General features: G+C 41.6%; 1 long non-coding RNA gene across 1 annotated transcript; it reads left to right on the forward strand.

Annotated features, from left to right (window-relative positions):
- The first annotated feature begins 1,551 nt into the window (after window positions 1-1,551).
- LOC116690000 (uncharacterized) lies at window positions 1,552-8,645 on the forward strand. Its single transcript, XR_004332122.1, has 3 exons — window positions 1,552-1,683; window positions 1,788-1,883; window positions 8,014-8,645. It is a non-coding gene; the product is annotated as an uncharacterized LOC116690000 (long non-coding RNA).
- Window positions 8,646-8,693: the final 48 nt, after the last annotated feature.

Here is an 8,693-nt window from a genome sequence, read left to right on the forward strand (position 1 = left end):
TGAGACATTAAAGAGTTAAAAAAGTATTTATTAGTGTTCAGTTGAGCTGTGAACAGACTGCAGATAAACCAGTAACACTGGTCCCACCGCGTCTCTAAAGGATCTGAGACGCAGGTGTGAAGACCGGAAAGTTCCTAGAAAGAAAAAGGTCATTTGGTACTAATTATTAGAAATAATAAAACAAATGTTTAGTATAACTCAACTAAACCTGCTGAAATGTAAAGTTTGTGAATAGCATATCATGGAAATCTACATATGTTGAGATTTAAGTTTCCAGTAATAAATTAATATTTACTTCAGTTTAAACCGTTTTCTGTCAGTTTTGTCCAGAACATTTAACAATAGATGTATCCCACTAGATGGTGATTTTTAATTGTTCCTTCATGGATTCACAAAATTCTCCTCCTTAAAGGCCACTACATCCTAACAATTAGACCAGTGTCTAAAACATATTTTTACTTCTCAAAGTAAAGTGTTTTTTATTAAAAAGTGTCATGCTGGTGTCAGTAATAACACTCCGATAGGCCAATATCAACACTAAAATCTTAAAGGGAAGGTAATTGTCAAAACAGCGGATTGGTCTTTCAGCAACAGGTTGTCATTCAGTCCCGGAAATTTACTGGATTTTTGTAAACAAATGAAAATAATGTTGCAACATTTCACTTTTTGCACCATTTTGCAGTATTTGTTTTCCCTTCTCATGTATTAAGATATCATAGGAAATGTTTGCATACATTTTTGTTTTTGTGTTTTCTTAATACAACAACACAATGCTGGTGAACAGGAAACAGATATTTGCCTCAGGAGTTGGTGGAGACCAAAACAGAGCAAACAAAGAGTGAATATTGGACTTATATTGATCAGGTGTGATAGGTGGAATATTTAAGCATGTAGGTTTTCAACTGTATTTCATCTATTCTAAGGCTCATCCACAAAAGGCTTAGTTTGAGGTAACTCGATCTCACAGCTGAGAATAGATCAGAATGTGTCTATTAAATTAGGTTATTTCTTTTAGATTAGATTAGATTATCTATTAGAAGGGTTTTACAAATAAGGAGTGGTTTGATTGTAACACTGTATCTCAGAAATAGATAAACTGCCATGTGTGAGGACAAGAAGAAGAGTATAAAAGAGGAATTATTCTGATGTTCAGAGAGACACTTTGTGTGTGTGTGTGTGTGTGTGTGTGTATGTGTGTGTGTGTGTGTACCCACGGTCTTTCTTGTTCAGTAATTGAAAAAAACTGCATTTAACCTGAATTTATTGGACTCGTCATGTGTCCAGTCTCCGCCATCATTTCCGGTTATGATTCCTAGATGTCAAGGTGGACACAAACACAAAGACTCCTCATGAATCATCATGTTGCTCTTTAACAGCTGGATGTGGAGAAAAAAATTCTCCACTTGTTGACGTTGTGTTCACTTCCTCTTTCTGCAGTTGTTGCAGGTTTAAATCCCACTTGTATAAGGTAAAATCTTTATTTGCCTGAAGCTCTGTGTTAGGCAGGTCTATTGTTGACACTTAGTCTAAAGGTTGTGGCAGCCAGCTCCGCCCCCCCCCCCCCCCCCCCCCCCCCAAAAAAAAATAAAAAAGACTGAGAGAGGACAGGACGCCTCCATGCATTCACACGACTCCACTGCTGCTCAACACATTGCTGACCAACCAGCTCACCTTCAGTCTCCCGTTTAAGGTTCTGTGTGCATCTGAATACCTTGATAACAAAAGTTTCCACACAGGAGTTTCTGATGAATGAATGATTATTCATCATTTTGTTTCCTTTGAATCAGCTGGTTTGATTGGCGGAGACACGTGGAGCAACAGGTGTTTCCACAACAGAAGAAGAAGAGGTAAAAGAAGGAACCAACAAAGGAGAGAACTGAAAGGTGAGTCAAACACACAATACATCACTTTGAGTCTAAACAGGTTAGTAATCTGTTGAAGAGTGACTTGATTCTCCCACAATGCAGTGTACAGATGAGATAAAGAGGGGTTGATGCTAGAATGAATGGAATGGAGGCTAGGCCCGCCCTAGTCTGCCTCTGATTAGCTTAACCTGATATTCTTCCCTGTTCTTAACGTTAAACAATCCCACTCCTCCGGCCTAAACCTAACCAACCGCTCAATCAATCAGAGCAGGTCACGCCTTTGCCCGTCCCTTGGGATCATTCGTTCTAGCTTTAATCATAAAGAAGCTGCTTCAAGTAGTAGCTTAATATTTACTTCAGGACACTTAAGATTAATGAGTCGCTGACCAATGAAAACCATGTATCTCCATATTTTGGTAATTTTTAATTATCACCACATTGATTCAGAAAAATATTCTCCTCCTTAAAGTGTTCTAACATGCTTATGGGATTTTCCCCTTTCCTTTATTGTGTTGTTTATCTTTTTGTGCACGTTATAGGTTTACAAAGTGAAAAGTCCCCCCCAAAGGGACTTACCATCTCCGACAGAAAACACTAACTGCTCCAAACAACTCTTTTGTAGTCCAGCCTTTACTTCCGTGACAAACGTGCGTCACTTTGTAACACGTTATAATGCTCTCCTATCTGCTGGCGTGACACGCCCCCATGCTCTGCTTCTGACTGGCTAGTAGTCCTTATGGCGACTAAAGATGGAACAGAAGTGTGATGCCTCACTCTGTAGCTAAAACAGAGAGCTCATCACACAGGGTGAAAAGAGGAGCAGCAGCAATGTGCCGGACAACCAAAAGATGGTGTTTTTGGAAAATTATACCATGTAAAGCTATTCTGACATAACCTCTAAATTCAATTATGAATCTGAAAAGGAGCAGAATATGAGCATGTTTAATAAACTATTTTCTTTTTAGAGAAACGTGTTTTTGCTTCTCAAAGTAAATGATTAGAAAGTATTACTTATTAAAAGTACATTATTCTGCATGTTAAAACTCAGATATCAGATCAACGCTAAAACCCTTCTTGTAGGAAAGTTGCAAATATTAAGTGGAAACTTCTCTGTTTTTAAAAATCAGATTGAATCAGTAATTGAATCTTTATTTATAAAAACAGAGCAGACACGATGACAGACTGTATGTAGTTTTAGGAGTTATTCATTTCTCCTCTCCCTACCTCTTGGTGGTCGTCACAGTAACACTAAAGCACTTCATTCTGTTGCCGCAGTAACCACATGGTATTTTTAGAGCTGATAATGAAGCGGCGCAAAGCTGAGGAGACAAGTGAATACAGACCATGGTTCAATATCCGGATACCACCTCCTCTTCCTCCTCTTCCTCTTGTTCCAAACATGCTCCAACTCAACCAGCTACAACTACATTTGCCGCTTTTACATTAATGCATGCCTGTATCTAATTATATAATATATGACATTATGCCATTTTTATACTTTCAGTAGGCCAACTTAAACTACATTTTCATGATTGTAGTCTACTTTTGCTGAAGGACGATTTCAATGCAGGAATTTTACTGAAAAGTATTTTTACAGTGTGGTATTAGCACTTTTACCGGAGTGAAAAATCTTAATACATCCAGCACTGTCATTTTATTGTTTTATATTTCATTTTTACTTACTTCCTTACTTGCTTGCTTACTTACTCACTTACTTACTTACTTACTTTTCATCATACTTATTTTTACTTTATTTTATTCAAGGACCCAGTATATACGTTTTTAGTCATTGGTTATAAAGAACACTCTGTGTGTATAATTTACTGAAACCTGTAACGATATTGTATGTGTGAGGTTCAGCCAAAACTTCCATTGTTAAACATGAGGCCGAGTTTGACATGATGAAGGATTCCTCCCCTGAGATCAGACCTGCTGTTATCTCTTCACCTCCTGAAGTAAACCCTTACCTGTTCTCTCAGCTGTCAAAAACACAACACACTCATCAGACGGGTTCTACACTTCTATTAGTATGAGCAACACACGCTTCTCACTGTTACTGTTGACTGGAGTTTTCTTCTCAGAAACAAGTTTTTGCTAATGGCTTCTTCCTGAAAACCTAAAATAATTTAACTGTAAACACATGTTCATGCTGCAGTTGATAAACTGATAAACTCTTTGTTTTATTTTCAGTTTCTGTTTCTTCTTATTGATAATAATCAGCCTGCAGCTGTGAGAGGAAGTCACATTATACAGTTTTGCTCTCAGGATTCTTAATTTACATCAAATGAAATAATCAAACTCTAAATGTCTTTGAATTGCTCCTAATATTCATGTGTCAGTTTACTGTCAATGTTCAGCCTTTTTGACATCTGACATTTAAAATTCAATAATGTGCTAACTCCTACTCCAGTAACTCCTAAATCCAGCTGACGCGCCCTCTGTGGTAGAGGTGGAGCTGGAGGATGATGGGGGATTGTCGTCAATTTCCCTGGTGGAAGTCGCTGAGGTAGTCAAACACTCCACAGCGGCAAAGCCCCAGGGATTGATGAGATCCGTCCAGAAATGCTGAAGGCTCTGGGTGTGGAGGGGCTGTCTTGGTTGACACGCCTCTTCACATTGCGTGGAAGTCTGGGACTGTGCCTAGGAGTGGACCCGGGGTGGTGGTTCCCCTCTTCAAAAAGGGGACCAGAGGGTGTGTGCCAATTACAGGGGTTCACACTTCTCAGCCTCCCTGGCAAAGTCTATTCCAGGTGCTGGAAAAGAGGGTTCGGCCGATAGTCGAACCTCGGATTGAAGAGGAACAATGCGGATTCCGTCCTGGTCGTGAACAACGATCAGATCTTTACTCTCGCAAGGATCCTGGAGGGGGCCTGGGGGTATGCCCAACCAGTCTACATGTGTTTTTGTGGATCTGGAGAAGGCGTATGACCGGGTCCCCCGGGAGAAACTGTGAGGTGCTGCGGGAGTAGGGGTGAGGGGTCCCTTCTCAGGGCCATCCAATCTCTGTATGACCAAAGGAAGAGCTGTGTCCGGGTTCTCGGCAGTAAGTCGGACTTGTTCCAGGTGAGGTTTGGCCTCCGCCAGGGCTGCGCTTTGTCACCAATCCTGTTTTTAATATTTATGGACAGATATCGAGGCGTAGTCGGGCGGGGAGGTTGCAGTTCGGTGGGCTCAGGATCGCATCGCTGCTTTTTGCAGATGATGTGTCCTGATGCATCATCGTCTGTGACCTTCAGCACTCACTGGATCGGTTCGCAGCCGATGTGAAGCGACTGGGATGAGGATCAGCACCTCTAAATCTGAGGCCATGGTTCTCAGCAGGAAACCGATGGAGTGCTTTCTTCTCGGTAGGGTGAGTCCTTACCCCAAGTGAGGAGTTTCAGTACTTGGGGTCTTGTTCGCGAGTGAGGGGACTGGAGCTTGAGATTGTCGGAGAATCGGAGCAGCTGGTGCGGTATTACTTCTGTTTATCGCACCGTTGTGACGAAAAGGAGCTGGCCAGAAGGCAAAGCTCTCATCTACCGGGCAATTTTCGTTCCTACCCTCACCTATGGTCATGAAGGCTGGGTCATGACCGAAAGAACGAGATCCAGGGTACAGGCCGAAATGGTTTTCCTCAGGAGGGTGGCTGCGTCTCCCTTAGAGATAGGGTGAGAAGCTCAGTCATCCAGAGGGAGCTCGGAGTAAGCCCTGCTCCTTCGCGTTGAAAGGAGCCAGTTGGGTGGTTCGGCATCTGGTAAGGATGCCTCCGGGCGCCTCCCTAGGGAGGTGTTCCAGCACGTCCAACTGGGAGGAGACCTCGGGAAGACCCAGGACTAGGTGGAGAGATTATATCTCCAACCTGGCCTGGAACGCCTCGGTCCCCCAGTCGGGCTGGTTGATGTAGCTCGGGAAAGGGAAGTTTGGGGTCCCTGCTGAGTCTTGCTGCCCCCAGCCACCTGATACCGGATAAGCGGATGAAGATGGATGGATGGATGGATGGATAATGTGAATTAATGTCTGCAGGTCCCACACTTCAACCAAACAGTTATTTTATTTATTTATCATAAAAAAAAGGTCAAATTATCCAGAAACTCACCAAGAAAGGGATACGATTACGGAAAACTTTAAATAAAATATACATATACTGTATATATACAAGCAGCATTCAGTTTCTATTCTTTGGCAACACATATCTGGAACAAAGTCCCAGAAAACCTTGCTGCAACTCTCAGTTCTTTTAAATCAGAGCTGAAGACTCTTCTTTTCGAGGCCGCCTTTTTATGTAACTCTTCTAACACTGAACTTTAACTGTTATTCATTTCATGCTTGTCTTATTGTATTTGAGCTGTTTTTTTTATATCCTCTTTAAACAATGTTTTAACTGCTTTTTAATATTTTATGTAAAGAACTTTGAATTGCTGCCTTGTTGCTGAAATGTGCCGTCCAAATAAAGATGCCTTGCTTCCTTTAAATCAAGACTGTCTGTCCACATAAGTCATTTGTTCAAGCAGACACATTTTTACATTCATAGTGTATATACGTATTAGAGTGGCACATTCTGCATAAAAAGGGTGATTAATGCTTCTGTGTAAAATCTACGCCATGGCTACGTACGTAGGTACATGGAGACATGGACCCTACGTCTTAGCCTGACGTGCACCTCTTAAAAAACATTTTGCTACACGTTGCTCGGCCGTGGCTTGGTAGCGTAGCTTTCCTCCTTACTCATTTCCTGCTTCTCCTTCACCATAAACAACATGAAGTCAAGTGTTAACTTTCCCTGCCACAGATTTCCCACGTGGTCAGAAAGCACAGGGGAGACACTTTGTTTCTCTTTCCGAAAGAGATCGATGCACACACCAACCCACAAGTATAAATCACACTTCAGGAGGGAGGGAGGTTGGGTGGTGGTGGATGGGACAAACTAACAGGAATTTGACCCAGGAGACTGGGGTTTGTGTCCTATTTGACAATAAAAGTAAAGTGTTTTTTTTGTTTTACTTTACGGAACAGACAGCTATGTCATCTTTTCCGTCACGTGCATATCCCGAAATTAGTAACATCGGATTTTAACCCAAACCACAATCTTTTTCTAAACTTGTTTTGGTCCCTAAAAATAACCAAGTAGCGTTTGTGCCTGAACGCAACCAAACTGAGACAGTTCCACAACTTTAACAACACATTTACATTTGAGACCATTACGTTTACTAGGGGCGCTAATATGTGAAACACTCCTCTGGGTCTTATTAGAGGGTGGGAATAAACAACCTACATCTAACAACCAATCATTAAAAGACTTGTTTTTTCAATCCCAAACATGAACTTCATCAGCAGATGGAGTTCCCCATTTGTGTCCTTTTATTTTGTAGGGTCACCTCTCATGTGTCATATCTTGTTCCACTTCCTGCCATGTGTGTTTCCGTGCCTTTGTGATTGTCTGCTACACCAATGTGTTTCACAGCGCATCACCCTTCATGTCAGCTGTCTCTTGTTACAACCCCCATCGCCATGTGAGCATGTTCCCTTTGCCTGGGGCCAGTTTACCAGCCTCTTTCCTATGAGTATTTTCTGGGTGTTCCCTGTCGTTTTGAATGGTCTACTTCATGTCTTTATGGTGTTTGGAGTTTTGTTTGTTTCCTACTTTTCGGACTCAAACCTAAAGTAAACCTTTAGTTTTTAAATTATTTTACTGCACCCTTCAGCTGCATTTGGTTTCTTGTGCTGTACTTAATGTAGGCTACTTGTACTTTTTATTTTTTTGTTCATCTGCTTCACTACATCTCAGAGGGAATTATTGAACTTTATTTAATTTTATTTTATTTGTTTTTGATGCAAAAATGCTATAAAGACCAAATGTGAAAATGCTGTGTTTTTCTGTAAACTGAATATTTTGGGGTTTTGGACTGTTAGTCAAACAAAACAAGACGTCTAAAGATGTCCGTTTGGGTTACACATTCGTGCATCAGTAATATGAATCCAATCAAATAACACTCACAGCCAGGGAACATTTTAATGGACTGTAATGAGTACATTTTACACATTTTGCTGATAACTTTCTTTTATAACTGAAGTAAAATTTGAACGGATTTAAACTTAAACTGAAGTATTTTTTATGTGGAGACCAACTGATTCAGTGAAAAACTTTGTTTCTGTTTTTAATCTTCAGAGACCACCTGAACAACAAACACCTCTCGGAACCTCAGTACCTTCAAGAGGATGCCTACATCTCAAAACAGATCTGGACACAAACCGTCTGGACTTAAACATTTGTGTTTGTGGCTCCACCGCTGCTCCTCACCCCCTCCTCCCCCTCCTCTTCCTCTCCCTGTCAACTGTGGCGGCCCCTACTCTCCCCCGGTGTCCTGTCGTCTCCCCCTGCTGGTTGTCCTGCTGCTCTGCAGTCTGCTGCTGATGCTGCTGATTCTGCTGTGGAACTACCACTGTCTGTTCATCTCCCACATCTGCTCCCAACAGGGGGGGGAGGCGGAGGAGGGCGGAGGGAGGGCCCTGACCCCCTGGCTGTGACCGTGGCTCCACACACCACACTTACAGAACTACAGGCTATTTCAGGATTAAAAGAGGTGAAAACTGGGTTGTTTGGCATCATGACAAATGGAATTATTCTCAAGACTACTCAGTGCTGCAATTTTAGTATTCACTTCCATAGAGTAGTTATGAGACTAAAAAGACTTTTAGCCCAAAAAACTGGATCCTACATTTCCCATGATGCACCTGGCCAGCATCTTTCAGTGGAGCCTCTAATAAAAACTAATGACATCATTATGACATCATCAGAGTTATCAGAGACAATGTAAAAATGTGTGTCTCCATTGTTAGAATTTACTG

Source organism: Etheostoma spectabile, chromosome 5 (genome assembly GCF_008692095.1).
Source record: "Etheostoma spectabile isolate EspeVRDwgs_2016 chromosome 5, UIUC_Espe_1.0, whole genome shotgun sequence".
Lineage (NCBI taxonomy): Eukaryota > Metazoa > Chordata > Actinopteri > Perciformes > Percidae > Etheostoma > Etheostoma spectabile.